This window comes from Eurosta solidaginis, chromosome 5 (genome assembly GCF_040869045.1).
Source record: "Eurosta solidaginis isolate ZX-2024a chromosome 5, ASM4086904v1, whole genome shotgun sequence".
NCBI classification, from domain to species: domain Eukaryota; kingdom Metazoa; phylum Arthropoda; class Insecta; order Diptera; family Tephritidae; genus Eurosta; species Eurosta solidaginis.
In genome coordinates, this window is record NC_090323.1 from 200,879,569 (window position 1) to 200,895,575 (window position 16,007).

General features: G+C 37.0%; 1 protein-coding gene and 1 pseudogene across 2 annotated transcripts in view; one reads left to right on the plus strand and one right to left on the minus strand.

Moving 5' to 3' along the window:
- The window catches only part of LOC137254368 (uncharacterized), a 30,189-nt pseudogene extending 24,202 nt beyond the window's left edge, over positions 1 to 5,987 (plus strand).
- The window catches only part of LOC137252150 (GTP-binding protein Rhes), a 235,748-nt gene that overhangs the window by 197,854 nt on the left and 21,887 nt on the right, over positions 1 to 16,007 (minus strand). The window contains exons 1-2 of one of the 2 annotated variants that reach the window (XM_067787474.1): positions 14,812 to 14,851; positions 7,745 to 7,783 (exon numbers count right to left, since the gene is read on the minus strand). The gene's annotated coding sequence lies outside the window, so the exon portion shown is untranslated. Of the gene's footprint in view, positions 1 to 7,744; positions 7,784 to 14,811; positions 14,852 to 16,007 lie in introns of those variants that run through there. The other variant, XM_067787475.1, reaches the window with a different exon arrangement.

A 16,007-nucleotide genomic window follows, 5' to 3' on the forward strand; every position in this document is an offset into this window, starting at 1 on the left:
GGGTTCAACTCCCGGGCAAAGCAACATCAAAATTTTAGAAATAAGATTTTTCAATTAGAAGAAAATTTTTCTATGCGGGGTCGCCTCTCGGCAGTGTTTGGCAAGCACTCCGGGTGTATTTCTGCCATGAAAAGCTCTCAGTGAAAACTAATCTGCTTTGCAGATGCCGTTCGGAGTCGGCATAAAACATGTAGGTCCCGTCCGGCCAATTTGTAGGGAAAATCAAGAGGAGCACGACGCAAATTGGAAGAGAAGCTCGGCCTTAGATCTCTTCGGAGGTTATCGCGCCTTACATTTATTTATTTTATTTATCTTCAGCGGGTGATAGAAAGAGATACAGAGTGAGACAGCGATAGTCAAATACAAATCAGGTAATCCAATCACTTTGGAATTTTGACGTCTATGCAGAAGATATCACACTTAGTTATCATTCACAATGCTATTAAGGCTTTACCATTTACTTAGGCAACAAATTATTTCAGAAAAGAAAACGCTATAAGTCTTCTTAGGTACGCGCCATCAACAACCTCTGAATTGCTTAAATCAAGCATTGATGAGGCATGGATCGTTGCGCTTACTGTGGAAATGTTAAAGTTTTACACCTACGCTAGAGCGAAATAACATAAAACAGATTTGTAGCTAACAAACCATCAAGTGAGAATGGCCGTCGTTCGTTGGAGCGCATTGATTAAATTTTATCCAGTTATGCTTACAAACGAGCGGCAAGCATGCTCGCTTTGTGGTTTGTTTGCTATTTGTGTTATTTGACTCAGGTATTGGTATGATATAAGAATTGTTTTCACAAATAACATGTCGCGCCAATTAAGGATCTAAATCGGGGCTATTCATTTCATAGCACAATTGTGCCCTCTCAATTCACACGCATATAATTCGCTCTGTCGTCGCTAAAAAGTAGCCATATTGAACAACCTGTCAGGCAGTTGACAGATAAGATATCACACTTAGTTATCATTCACAATGCTTGGCACTTGGCGTAGCAACATCGGTTATGGGTATCGGCTGATCGATATCAAAATATGTATGACAAATTATGCGCGATACATATGCTTGTTGTTAGCTCGTTGCTTGCTAGCAAAGATGACTTGATACGAAACTCTCTCATTTTTTGCGCTCTCACGAGGGATTTATCTCAAATTTGTGCTGGCAACAATCACAGATAAATCCCTCCGCCAGCTGAAGCGGGTGCCAGAACAAAAAATGTGCCAGCAATTATGGGAAAAAGGATAAAAATACTTGTTTTAGTGTAAATATTATTAGTTCGAAGGCGGGGGGTAAATATTTTTTCCCATTCAAAGTTATCACTAAAAACGTGTTTTGTAAATATGAAGTCCCGATGCAACCAGTCCATTTTGATCACAGAAACTGGAACGTAAGACATGTAAGATAGGCCCTATCCATTAAATAATGTTAACTATTATATCCTAGATCCGATTTACTAAAATTTCATAAGAATATTTGTTTTTCACTGTGAGATAATTGCGTCACATTATTTGACTAATTAATTTAATTTAAATGTAAATTTTACTTAGATTTCTTTATATTTAACTCTAACTAGTCGTATTATTGCAAAATAAGTTTAAAGAAATGAATATTTTTCGACTATCATTTTATTAAATGATTGAAACCATAAAATCCCCAAAATGTATGCCAAAAATCCCATAGTCAGAATTTTTCATTTTTGTTTGGACAAAAATGTGCATTTTGACAGCGCTCTCTCGAAACAAAGAGTCGCAAATCCATTCATCTATGCTTGCTAGTAAGTGACTAAATAAAAATCAATTCAGCCGCACGATTGCGCTCTCACTAAAACAGGTGCACTTTCAGTTTTGAATAGCCCTGCTCTAAATTAAATAAACCACTCTCACTCCTTGCTTTTTCGATCCACTCGATTGAAATGGCACCCAAATATTGTAAAGGTATGAGTGAAAGTTAGGAATAATGGAACCAGAAATTTAGTAGCTTTAATTTAGTCGGCAGTCTGCTCTTTTAGCGTGGTTATATATTGTCAAAAAAGAACAAAATCCGTTTGTTTGATTTTCTCGGCAAAGGCCATTGTTGGGTCCTATCTCACTACGGTAGTGCGTTTGATTCTCTCTCCACCAGTTGATTAGTTATCGCTCTAACTGTTGTGGTAGCTTTATGATTCGCATGTGACAATGATGTGATTATTTGCGTATGTGATCTTTATTCATTAAGTATTTCGTTAGAAATTAATGAAGTCATACTTCTGCGATAGTATGTCTAAAAGTCGTTTATCCTTCAGTATTTATTTGTATCAAGGTTTTTCCTTCAAATATAAAGTAAACGAGCAACGCGAACGTTTTTCAAACCCCCTCCTATAAATATATCACAAAGTGCTCGTATGCGTTAGTGTAACTTCAACTTCTTTAGATTTAGATTTTGTACTTCAAGTTTTCTTTGAAATTTTGCCTTTAAAGTTAAAAGTTCTAAAAAGGCATGAATTACTGTGCGCTCTCACACCAAATTAAATAGAATTCATAAAATAAAATTATCAGACATGCAAGTAAATACGATCTAAATAAAAAGTTTGACTATTTAAAAGCTTAAGTTAAAATTTAAAGATTAATTAATATGATACATAAGGTAAAGTAACTTAGTTCACCTCGAGAAGCTCTTCTAATAACCTTCTGCGTTCTGAAGTAATTTTTACAACAAATTTTCTACTTCAGATCAGATCTGCCCTAGAGTATGCTTTTAATTAAAATATATGAACGACTGGGCTCGTACCGTTTTATACGACCACGTCTCGATACCCTTTATATCCACTAAGACCTGATCTGACAAATGCTAAATACTGCTAAAAAATAACCGTTTTATAAAAATATTATTCAGATCAAAATCAATACAAATAAAATTACCTGTTGAATGGTGTACGAGTCAAGTTCCTGGCATAAATGGTTTCACTTTTACTTACGAAACACAAAAAAAATTTTCTGAAAAATCGCTGTTTTTCCTAACTTTGACCTCAATGAGGCACATGTTAACATTATCGGATTGGCCTGAAACTTTGTATGTATCATTTTCTAATATATTGTCATATTTTATGGGGTTGCCCCAGCGGAAAATCTAAAATTGATTTCTTGTGGGCACCCTAATCTAACATCTACGCATCATTCCTAGTGCAAATATTTCACGAATCTAGCAATAGATGCTTTGGCGCGCTGAGCGATGCTCTGAACTGCCCTGTGGCAGGAGGCAAACTTCTTTTTACCACGGATAAAGTTTATTCTGCAAGTGACCAACATGGATTAAGGATATCTTAACGAGGCCGATAAAGTCATACAAAGGACTGCGAAACCAGGGATGAATCTGCATCAATGTCCTATCACCAAACTTGTATTTCTGCTGCCCCTTAAAGGAGGTGGCGAGTCGCTACCTCTAGCCGACATTAAAGACCTGCTCAATGCACGGCGGTAATATTGCTTAGGAAGGCCAAGGCAGAAGGGCAAAACAATCCGGTATGCCACATGGAATGGCGAGATATATATATTTTACGAATTAGGCCTGCCCCCTTCATCCAGCCTTACAGATGTACTGGTCGATAGAGCGGAAGGCATCGAAGAGAATTGGCAGCAAAATATAAATACGCTTTGCCTGGTCCTCTTTGTAGTCAAAGTTCTGAATCCAGTGTGACCAAATGATCGATCCTGCTTTAATCGTTGTCTTCAACCATTTCTTCTTATCTGGCGAAGAGACGCACTTCTGCAACTGTCACTTTGTACACCGGACACGTTTACATGTTCTGCTGCTAAACGCCACACAGAAGCAAATGCGGAAGTGACTGGGAACAGTAGAACGACGCAAATTCAAACAGAAGCTCGTCTAATATCATGGGAGGTAAATTGCGTCAAAGCTATTCATTTCATTCTTGACATCCTTCCATTGGATCTAGCTGGTTGTAGAGCGGCGGCAACGTCAGCCCTGTGCTTAAGAGAGTTGTCCTGTCTAAAAAAAGAGACCACAGGACACTCTAGTGCACTAAAAAATACAAATATTTTCCTCTTAGCACGGATCGCTGTGCGACCACAACAGTTGAGGAAACCAACTTTATGATAAACATTCCCAGTAGGGCAGCATTTCCATATACACGGACGGCTCTAACTAGACGGGTGAGTTGGAGGTGGAGTATACTAAGGGGATCTTGACCATCAGCTCTCCTTAAGACTACCCGATCACTGCAGCGAATTCCAGGCAGAAGTTTTAATTATCATGGAAGCCGAAGTTAGGATAGGGACACCACAGCCAGGCTGCCATAAAATCTCTTGGCTCCTACTTGTTCAATTCTGACTTAACACTAAATTGTCGCCGATCTCTTAAAATGATGGTCCAACAGAACCGTATACACCTCACAAGGCTCCCTAGACATAGGGACATCGACGAAAACTGCATTGCAGATGCACTCGCTAGGCAGGGTACAACCAGGCAGATTCTGCTTGGCCTAGAACGCTTAGGTAAGCCCCTTGCCATATGCAAGCCAATGCCAAAAGAGAGATGGTTACAAACACCGTGGTGTCGGATATCGAAAACAACCTGACCAAATTGGGATCCTAAAAAATCCCCTCACGTGTACAACCTAAGTAGGGATGAAATTTCCACATTTGTAGTGTCACTAATTGGACATCGTCTTATAGGTAGGCATACAGAGGATAGGAGCACTTCATTGTCGATGCTGCATGAGTTGCAAAGAGGGTGAGGAGCAGAAAACGGTTGGTTCACCTCATCTGCAACTGTCCGGCACTAAGTGGTGCACAGCAGCGCTTTCTGGGTATTCCATTTCTATATAATCTGAGCCAGGTTGTGGAGCATGACGCAAAGGACTTGGTAGCTTTTATGAGGTCGTCAAAATGATTTGAAGAGGAAAGGTAAGGATGTATTTTCATATTATCAAAACGGGCCAATTATCACTGGCCTAGGTGGGCTCTCGGGCAGCCACTTCAACCAAACCTTAACTAACCTAAATTGCGTCAAATATTTCATTTTTGTTTTTGTAAGGTAGTTGCAATGATGTTGCCTCCAGCTCGCCGACTATAAAGTCAATCAGTCAAAACCAAAGAAAAACAATTTTGCTGCAAACGAAATTGCCTTAGTCACCGCAGTGCAACTTTTTGTTGTGACCTAGACGGCGGATGCAGACATTGCAAAACTTTAACATTAACATGTTGATGGAAAAACTTCGCTCTGCTGCGTTATGCAAAGTCATGGCAGAGTGCAAGACATCATTGAATAGCGATATGCTATCCAAGTTATCAGTAGCAGGTGCTTTTAATTCAATATTCACCCTACCCCTAAAACAGTCAATCATTTGCAAAAACGCACAACTTCGTCACATTCTATGGGTCATCATCATTTACCAATATATACAACTTTTTTTCCGCTCTACTTACAGCTTACCTACGCTGTGTCAACAACATTTACTGTGCTATACGCCCCGTGGCTGCTTACATCAACAGATATGAACGAGATTGCAGTCACGATGGTTCAATCGAACGTCGCGATCATATTGCATTACATTTACTAGAACCTAGCGGTTGTATACAGTCTAAGGGAGAATTGCTGCTGGTGTATACCCAACGTTTGAAGGATTTTTTGCCAGACTACATGTGAAGGGAGTTGTTGTTGCTGCTGCTACCAATGTGAAATTAAAAGAACAGTGGGCGAGATGTCAAATGTAGCATAAAAAGAGTGAAATGTTCAATTGAAATGTAAAATGTACATAGAAAACATTGTAAAGTTGATGTATAACCAACTTAATGACAACGAAATGGTGGAAATCACTTTGTTTGAATTCACGCCACACCCTTTTGGAATGGTCGTGAATTGTAAATTGTTTTTTATACCCTTTTATAAGCTAAATTTATTTAAGTTTTCTTGAAATTCATTTATCTTTCTTTGTAAAGATTCTAGCCACAAACTAAATTAATTATATATATTCTTACATAGATACATATTATGCAGTAAATTTATTTGTGTTCGAGTGATCTACATACGATTTTAGGTTGTTACCCTGTACGGAATCAGATCCGAGCCCAAGTAGAGCACAGAGCGCCATTTTGGTGCACATTTCTTCTTAAACCACTTTATGCGGATTTCTTATTGTTAGTCGGTACTCCGTTCGAACCATTTGTAGCGGACAATGAACCTGTTGATATATTTTACGGAGAATTTAGCTACTTCTTAACGTTCTGGTAGAATAAAACTGCCCATGGTTAGAATTCTAGTGTGTTCTAGAGCTGGGCATTCATCCCTCCTCGCCGCAGCTACTGTAAATGCTATTAAAAGGCATCCCCAATCTCTCAGCATTCACGCCAAATAGCAAGTGTCCCGTGATTGTGGTGATTGATCATAAAGATTCCTTTTCTTTACCAATTGAGTACGTCCTCTGTTCTCTTACTGTCGGCATTTGATCAGGTTTGCTTGTTTGTCTAGCAGGTGCCCGAGGAGTACCAATTGGAGACTACTAGCTTCTTCAATCTCTGCGGATGAGCTTGCAAGAAAGGGTACCTCCCTTCCACTTTCGCCATCCTGGAAGGGGTTGGGCATGCCGCTCTCCACCTGCAAACTCAAGATAAAGGAGGCTCTACTGATGGAAGCGGGAGCTAGGTGGAAGCATCGTGATATATGTCACACGGCAAAAATCACATGGCCGGTATGGAGTGAGAAGAGATCGCGAGAGTTTCTCACCCTCCGTAAGAGGGATCTGTCCTTAGTTGTAGGTCTTCTCACTGGTCACGTTTGTATTGGACCGCATGCGGAAATGATTGACGCTCTTTGTAATGATTTTTGTAGAAGCTGCGGCAACAAAGAAGAGCCTGAAATTGTTAGGCGTCTACTCTGTGAATGTCCAGCGCTCGGTAGAAGAAGGCACCGTTTTATGTGCAAGATGTTTCTTGTAGATCTGATTGATATAGCTGAGGTCAATATACGATGCTGAGTTAGCTTCACAAACTCAACGAAGTGGATTAGGAGAGTAGGAACAAATCCGTGTGGTTTGATAATTGGCCTATAAAGGCCTAGGTGTGCCGCTCCGATGCGAATGGCAGCCACTTAAACCTTACCTAACCTAACCTAATCTAGTTATGGCTATTTACTGTTTTCTGGAGAAGAGGGAACGCCATTGACACTTCTCAATGTTCCAGAATTTTGTTTAACCACAATCCCTTTTGAGCCCTCTATGCACAATAGGCGCTTAATCGCCTAAGATATTTTGGCCGTTTCGTAATAAGTCACGCCAGCTCCATGTTTCGCGATAACTGACGCCTAATGGGCCCACGAAGGGAGCTCAAGTCTTCTTTCACATACCTCTCCGAACTCCGTGAGGATTTCCCCCTCTTCTGCTTCCAAACTACGATGTCGAGTAACGAAGGAGCTATACGGAAGAACTGTTTGAGATGTACGCAGATATGAAGATAGTGCAGTGAGTTAAACATCATTGATTATGTCAAAATATTTGGAGCTGAAACGATTAGAAAATTAAAAAAAACAAAATGTTTGTTCCAAACGTGCGTGGGCCCCCAATACATTTCCAAGATTTTTTAAAAGTCGGATGAAATTTTTATTTCAGAGCGCTCGAAAAATAAAAGTCCATAAATATTAATTTTTCAAGGGCTTTTATTATTAAAGGAAAAATAGTTAAGGCATTATCAATTTCCAAAAAAAAAAATTGTTGTTAGTAATATATGTACTACATTTCTAGTTCTCTAACCTCGGTGCCGTGACTACGTACAAGTTAGAAGGTTTCCACCTGTAAGAAAAGAAAATTTTATATTACAATATCCATATTGATTGATTGGGCTACAAATTTGCATACACAAAATAATTTAGAAAAATAAAATAAAATAAATGTAAGGCGCGATATCCTCCGAAAAGATTTTAAGCCGAGCTTCTCTTCCAAATGAGTTTTTACTGAGAGCTTTCCATGGCAGAAATACACTCGGAGTGCTTGCCAAACACTGCCGAGGGGAGACCCCGCTTAGAAAAATTGTCTCCTAATTGAAAAAACTTGTTTCTGAAATTTTGATGTTGCTTTGGCAAGGGCGTGAACACGGGACCTTCGGTGTGGACGGCGGAGCACGCTACTGTCACACCACGGCGGCCGCCAGGAATAATTTGGAAAACTCTAACTAAAAAAATTGCAATTTTCGTAAAATTTTTTCTCTAATTTCTACCTTCGATGGTTAATAAAACAGCAGAAACGTCCGGACTAATTATCTTAATACTTTATACTTCAGTCGTCAATACAATAATGAACCGGAAGTCCACCATCTTCTTTTTTCTTCCTTTACAGTGATGTATTTATGCTTATTCTATTAATTAGTTGACATGTTTGCATTTATGATCTTACATTTCGATCTTTCGAATTTTTTCGAAAACTTTTTGTGGTTGGTTTAAATAGTTTTAGTTACAAAAGTTATTGAAATTTTTGTTAAATTAACGAGAAAAAAAATAATAAAAAAAATTTTAATTAAATGGTTTTATTGAAAACAATACTTACATGAAGTAATAAAAAAGCGTTGCGCGGGTGAAATTTCTAAAAATTTAAGGCGTAGCATAACCTGATTAAGGTTCAGTTGGACTTATATATGACTATCAATAGAAATTTGACGCGTCCAACGCTTTTATTTAATTTTCTGATCAATGTCCTAGATTGATCAGGAGTGTAATGACTAGTACCTAGGACCTACCTAATTATTTTCTAGCTTTTAATATTATTATTACTTCATGTAAGTATTGTTTTCAATAAAACCGTTTATCTTAAAAATTTTTTTAAATTATTTTATTTTCAAGTTTTTAGTCTTTATTTAATTGCCCATTATTTCTCATTTGGCGGCAACCGTGGTGTGATGGTAGCGTGCTCCGCCTACCACACCGTATGCCCTGGGTTCAGACCCCGGGCAAAGCAACAGCAAAATTTTAGAAATAAGGTTTTTCAATAGAACAAAATTTTTCTAAGCGCTCCGAGTGTATTTCTGCCATGAAAAGCTCTCAGTGCAAACTCATCTGCCTTGCAGACGCCATTCGGAGTCGGCATAAAATATGTAGGTCCTGTCCAGCCAATTTGTAGGGAAAATCAAGAGGAGCACGACGCAAATTGGGAGAGAAGCTCGTCCTTAGATCTCTTCGGAGGTTATCGTGCCTTACATTTATTTTTTTTTTATTTTTTATTATTTCGCATTCTTTTTAGTTCATTTAGTGACTCATTATTACAAGGACTCTTTCCTGACAATTTGTTACAATCTAAGTCCTCAATACATAATCCTTCCAAAGACTTGACTCGACTTTGCGCAACTTATGCTTGTCCCTCCTCCAACTCCAAAAAATTTTGATGTCAATTCTACCGGACTGTATGTAATATTTGTTCCTAATATGAGCCAAATCGGACATCATAGGTCGCTTTCTATTCATGTATGTATAATGTGTTCCAAATATGAGCTAGATCGGATCACAAATACGATTTTTTGAATATCTCGATCCTTGCGCCACCTAGCGGCGATTTTTTTTTTCACAGGTCGCTTTCTATTCTTGTATGTATTATGTGTTCCAAATATGAGCCAAATCAGACCACAAATACGATTTTTTTTTTAATATTTTCTTATTATTGCATTGTCATCGGGTTCTGAACTATATTCCAAGTTTCAACCTTGTAGCTTATGGGGAAGTTTCAATTACAAAATTTGTGACAACCAGCCATCCAACCAGCCATCCAACCAACCAGCCTGTCAAGTCAAGCTAAATAAAACCGTTTAAAAAAATATATTGTAATTGAAGACAGTTGATAGAACTTTCCTTTGTTGTGTTCGCTGCTGCAATAAACCTATTCCGGATCATCAGTGCATCACTTCCAACTCAAATTTAACCACAGACCGACTTTATTCTGAATGCATGAAATCAGCTTTGAGAAAAGGATACAAAGTATTTATTTTCATGTATATGCGTAATTTCTGAGACAAAGTCAAACTCCAAAAATTAGCAATCAAAAACGGCGAAGGTCTTGGGTGCAAATACTTCGAGTGCAATCTCAACCCATATGCTATGCAGATGCCATTCAGAGTTGGTCCCGTCCCACGATTTCGTAGGAAAAAATTTTAATTAGCGCACCACAAATTTGCGCAGAAGCTCGGCCTAAGTCACCTCGTAAATATTTAGCACCAAATTTTTACTATTGTTACGTTTATTATTAATTGGTTGCTATGATAGAACAGCATAGTGGATTGGTTCTATCTTTAAGAGCTCATACACATCCGGCGAACCGAACAAAGATAAAGTTTCAGCACAGCAACAACAATAAAAAGGCAATCAGTGACGCTTCAATGCTTTTCCTTGGGTGTGCCCTTGTATGTACTCGTAAGTTATAAAGGCAATTGGTGACAATTTATGGTTGTCAAAGATAATTTTCTATTTGACTCCTACGCATTACCGAAAGGTGGCAGCCGTTTTAAATTACGACAAATTCAACAACAATAAAAATTTTACCGAAATAAATTCAAGTAAATTGTTTGTGAAGTGATGTAGGACAAAATCGGTGTCCTTTAGCGATTTTCAGATTTCAATCTTTTATATGTATGTCACGTACAACTCACTTATATGTGCAAGTCCGCAAGTATATTTCTGTAATGAATATGTTTTGTGTGTTGGTGTGTGTGCCACTTTACGCTTTGGGTTGTTAAAAGATCATAAGTTCCTGTCTGTCAACGCTTTGTTTTATTTGTTTAACAGACGCCTAAATGCGTTTATACTTCTAACCTTAGCATGAGTATTTTACAAATAACCGTCTATATATATATATATATATATATAGGTGTACCCTTTGTTGTAACCCGAAATTCTCAGGTGGTTCTCTTAAGTGGCGCACACATCAATTATTAACGTCACAAAAAGGTAGAAAATTACCGCTGTGTACGTCGAAATATCTTAACTTTCGGCCAAAACGTTTGACGGCTTTCCACACAAGACATATGACTGCTGCTTGTAGCAGTGATGCACAAGTGAGCCCCTACAGTTGCGTGGTGCTACTGAGGTTTCACAGTAGGTTTGTATGTCAAAATATTTTATACGCGTAGTGAAACCATTTACATATATGTAAGTGGGCTATCGATACAAAATTGTGAATTTCCAGCAACAAGTTATCGGTTAACCTTCCAAAAGTTATCGATTCATTATAAAAAAACTTATAGATTATTTATCGAAAAGTTATCAATATTTTATCAAAAATTTTTCGACTAGTTATTGAAAAGTTATCGTAGGGTTACGAGTTCATTATCGATAAGTTATGACTTAGTTATCGAAAATTCAACGATCTTTTATCAAAAAGCTACCAATTTATCATCGGAAAGTAATCGCTTTTTTAGAGTTTTGTCAGTGTTTTATCGGCGAGTAATCGGGTTTTTTCGAAAAGTTGTCGATTTGTTATCAAAATGTTGGCGATTTGTTATAGAAAAGTCATCGATTTGTTTCAAAAAAGTTATCAATTTGTTATCGAAAAGTCGTTAACTTTTTTATCGAATTAGTACCTGCCGTGGTGTGATGGTAGCGTGCTCCGCCTACCGCACCGATGATCCTGGGTTCACGCCTCGGGCAAAACAACATCAAAAAATTTTAGAATCAAGTTTTTTGAATTAGAAGAACATTTTTCTAAGCGGGGTCGCTCTGGCAAGCACTCCGAGTGTATTTCTGCCATGAAAATCTCTCAGTTAAAACTCATCTGTCTTGTTGATGCCATTCGGATTCGGCATAAAACAAGTAGGTCCCGTCCCGAACAATTTGAAGCAAAAATTAAAAGGAGCGCGAAACTAATTGGAAGAGAAGCTCGGCCTTAAATCTCTTCGGGTGTTATCGCGCCTTTCTTTTATTTATTTTTTGTTACCTATTTGTTTGATATAAGAGGTTATGGATTTGTTTTAGAAAAGTTATTGCTAGTTATCAAACAGTTATCAATTTGCTATCGACTTTTCATCGTAGTTTTACTAATTTGTTATCGGTTTGTTATTGGTTTGTTAACGACGACTCAAAGATTTGTAATATGCAGCAGATATTGATAAAACATCAATATAAAGTCGATAACAAATATAATACCAGCCAATAACAAACCGTTTAAGAACCAATAAGAAGCCGATAACTCGTCGATAACAAATCGGTAACAAACCGATAACTCGGGGAATATAATTCGTCAACCATAGTAAGCCGATAACAAAGCAACATATTGTCGGTTTCGTACCTCTGTTGTGACTTAAGTTCAACACCTGGCCGAGCAATGGTTTTGACAACATTCTGCACCACTGCTGAGTTAAATTTAACGGTACGTAAAAATAATAATGACACATTAAATTACAAGTCGATATTTACCACTTAAATTATTACAGCTATTAATTTTCACCTAAATATGTAGATAGATGTATGTTCCAATTAGGTAGAAAATATATAATTCTTGTGTTATATAAATAGTAATTGGGTGGTAAAACAATTACAATATTAACGTGTTTGAGTTGCCTGTGAGACGTGTAGAGTGACATCCCAGAGCCAGCAGGCATTACTTATCTTCTGATTAACTAACTCTGTTGCAAAGAGTAGATTAGATAAGCTCTGGCAATCGTGCTTTTCCCACCGATTTAAATGCTATATATCGTGCACTGGATTAGATATGGAGGTAAAAAAGTTGGGCTTGCGGTAAATGAGGAATAGACGATGTACTTGCTGCCATCCAAGAAAGAACCGGCGCGTACGGGCCTTGGCACCCACCTAACTGTCGATAGATATGAAGACGAGACTGTGAAAACTTCGCCTACCTGGGAACCAGAATTAATGGCGAAAACAATGTCAGCTAAGAGATCTAACGAAAAATAACTCTTGCCAACAGTTGCTACTTTGGCAAGGCAAATCAAGGAATATTCCAAACAATGCGACACCTGCAATCTAAATAAACACGATAGGCATCCATCGAAACCCTTCCTTCAACCGACACCGATTCCGAGCTATCCGTGCGAGATTCTGCATATAGACATCTTAGAGATTGAAAAACAGAAATACCTTAGCAAAATAGATAAATTTTCAAAATTCGCTAAGCTATTTGCAATAAAGAACAAGTCTTCGAAAAAAGCTTACTAATCTCCTGCCCTACTTCTCAGTACCAAAAATATTGGTCATGGACAACGAAACGGGATTTCTAACTCTTCTTGTCTTAAACTGTGTCCGCTCACTAGGTATAGAAGTTAACCAAATCCGCACATAACGAAGTGAAAGCTACGGTTAGGTTGAGGGCAAGCGCTTGATTGAAATATGCCGCTGCATTTCTGTTGAATTTAATAGATTAACTCCGATGGAACGCGTCTCGATAACAGTGGACCGGTACAACAATGCCGTTCACTCTGTTATTAAGCGAAAGCCAGCAGACGTATTCCTTAGCAGGACTTCTAGAGTCAATTACTAGGGATTGGTCGTTTTCAGAGAGAAAACGTATGAAGACGTTAAAGCATTATTAGAAGGGGAGCAGGAGGTCAGGAACGCTAGGTTGAAAAACAAACGTTCTACCCCATTCACCTTCAGTGCAGAAGACAAATTATTTATTTATTTTTTTATTCTATCTTTCGGGGCACCCTCCTAAAATATGCGATTTTTCAGAAAAAATTTTAGTGTTTCGTCAGTAAAAGTGAAACCATTAATGCCAGGAACTTGACTCGTATACCATTGAATATTGTAATGTCTATAGACGTTTGCATGGAAATTAAAAATTAGGGATATCCACTATGACCTGATCTGATAAATGCTAAATACTGCTAAAAATAACCGTTTTATAAAAATATTATCATGATCAAAATCAATACAAATAAAATTACCTACCGAATGGTGTACGAGTCAAGTTCCTGGCATAAATGGTTTCGCTTTTACTGACGAAATACAAAAAAAAATTTCTGAAAAATCGCTGTTTTTCCTAACTTTGACCTCAATGAGGCACGTTTTAACATTATCGGATTGGCCTGAAACTTTGTATGTCTTTGTAACCTATTCGCATATTTTATGGGGGTGCCCCAGCGGAAAATCTAAAATTGATTTCTCGTGGCCACCGTAGTGACACAATTTATGCCAATCAGTGGAGGCAAGGTAAATTTCAGAACAGTCTCGCGATTGAACTTTCATTTGCCGAAAATGCCGAGAGGCGAAAAATTCCGAAAATCGTCATCTTTTTAGAAATATGGACGCTCATACTCTTATTGATTAATGGCTAAGATAAATTCAAATTGGTGTGAAATAAAATTTTTATTTTTATTTCGTTTTTATTTATCCGGAAACGAAGTGTGAAATCGGCAATTTTGAACAAAAGGGGTCATTAAGACAATATTCGTTATTGTTGATTTGCAAATAAATGTGACATTTAAATATGCATTTATTAAGCAGTTAAAATCATAAGCTTGACACTAAACCAATTAGACGGTCATCATAAAAATGCTGCTAAATGTTTGATTTATTGATAACTTTTTTATTAAATAAAAATAAAATAAAAAAATTTAAATTTTGGTTAGGCTTTTTTGACCAATGTATTTTAGATGCAAAATAAAAACTTTATTTCATCTTTCTACCCGACGTCTCGCTAGTCTCTCTAGCTTCTTCAGGGGGATATCTGCTTATTTAGGAAAAACAATAAAAACATTAAAGCATGTGGTAAAAACCGAAATGAAAACTAATATTACATCACATTTTTATATACACATGAATACATGATAAATATCACAAATCACAAATAAACACGTAACACCCTAATAAAATATTTATCACACTTACATATTTATATTGTTTTAAATATTAAATTATTCTAAAAAATATTATTTGTACCATTCTTTAGTGGTATCCTTATCATCATTGTAAATTTTACCAAGTAGCGCAACTAACAGCTGATCGGTGAAAATTCGCACATTCACACGAACAGTTCTCGACTCAGTTTCAAAACAAAACTTTAGATTATTTAACTCAAATTTTAAAGTGAGATAATCTTTACGAATTTATGTACATAGAATATATAAGGCGTTTTTGTTGTTATTAAAACAGTAGTTTTATTTTTATTAAAGCTTTTATCAATTTTTTTTTTAATTTCGAAAAAACTCCGAACACCATTCCTTCATTTTATGACATTCGACTGCCTAGTCCACTGCCTTCCACTCTATTCGCAACATAACCTCTGTTTAAGTTGCCAAACTATATAGTAAACAATGCTTATCATACTAAACTAATAAACTTGACTATAGACATAAAGTGTAGGCAGCGGCGACGCCATCGGTATCTTCCTTTTTATTTATTGTTTTGTCTCTATTTTGTAAAATTCTTAAGCTTTCCAATGTTAGTCTGGTTTTTCTTTGTTTGTTTTTATCAAGTATCCGTATATTCGCTAAATCAGCTGTATGGTCGTTTTCTGTTGTGTGCTGTGATAATGCTGTGCTTTGCTTATTTTTCTTTATATCAGCTGTATGTTCGGTTAGTCGAACTTGTAACACCCGTTTCGTCTGACCGATGTATATTTTGTTGCAGTCTTCGTTTTCATTGCCTTTGCATGTTATTTCGTAGATTACATTGCTTTGCTGTAGTTTTTCAATAGGGCTTTTTGTTCTTGTGAATATCGTCGATAATGTTTGGTTTGATTTGTAGGCTAGTGATATTTTCAGTTTGTTGTTGGTGAGTGTTTTGCTAAAGTTTTCTGTGAGTTTCGGTATGTATGTTACACTGAAATATTGTTTTGTTTCTGCCTCTTCTCGTGTTGATTTACTTTGTTGGCTGTTTATTTCAATTACTTTTTGTTCAGTCAGGCTTTTTATTAGGGTGCTCGGATAATTGTTATTTCTTAAAATTTCATTCATTTTACTAATATTTTTGTTCAAAAATTGTTTGTCGCTTATTGTTAGCACTTTGTTAATAATATTTTTTGCCATATTAATTTTATATTTTAGGGGCTCTGAAGAATGAAAATTAATGAGACGGCCGGATGA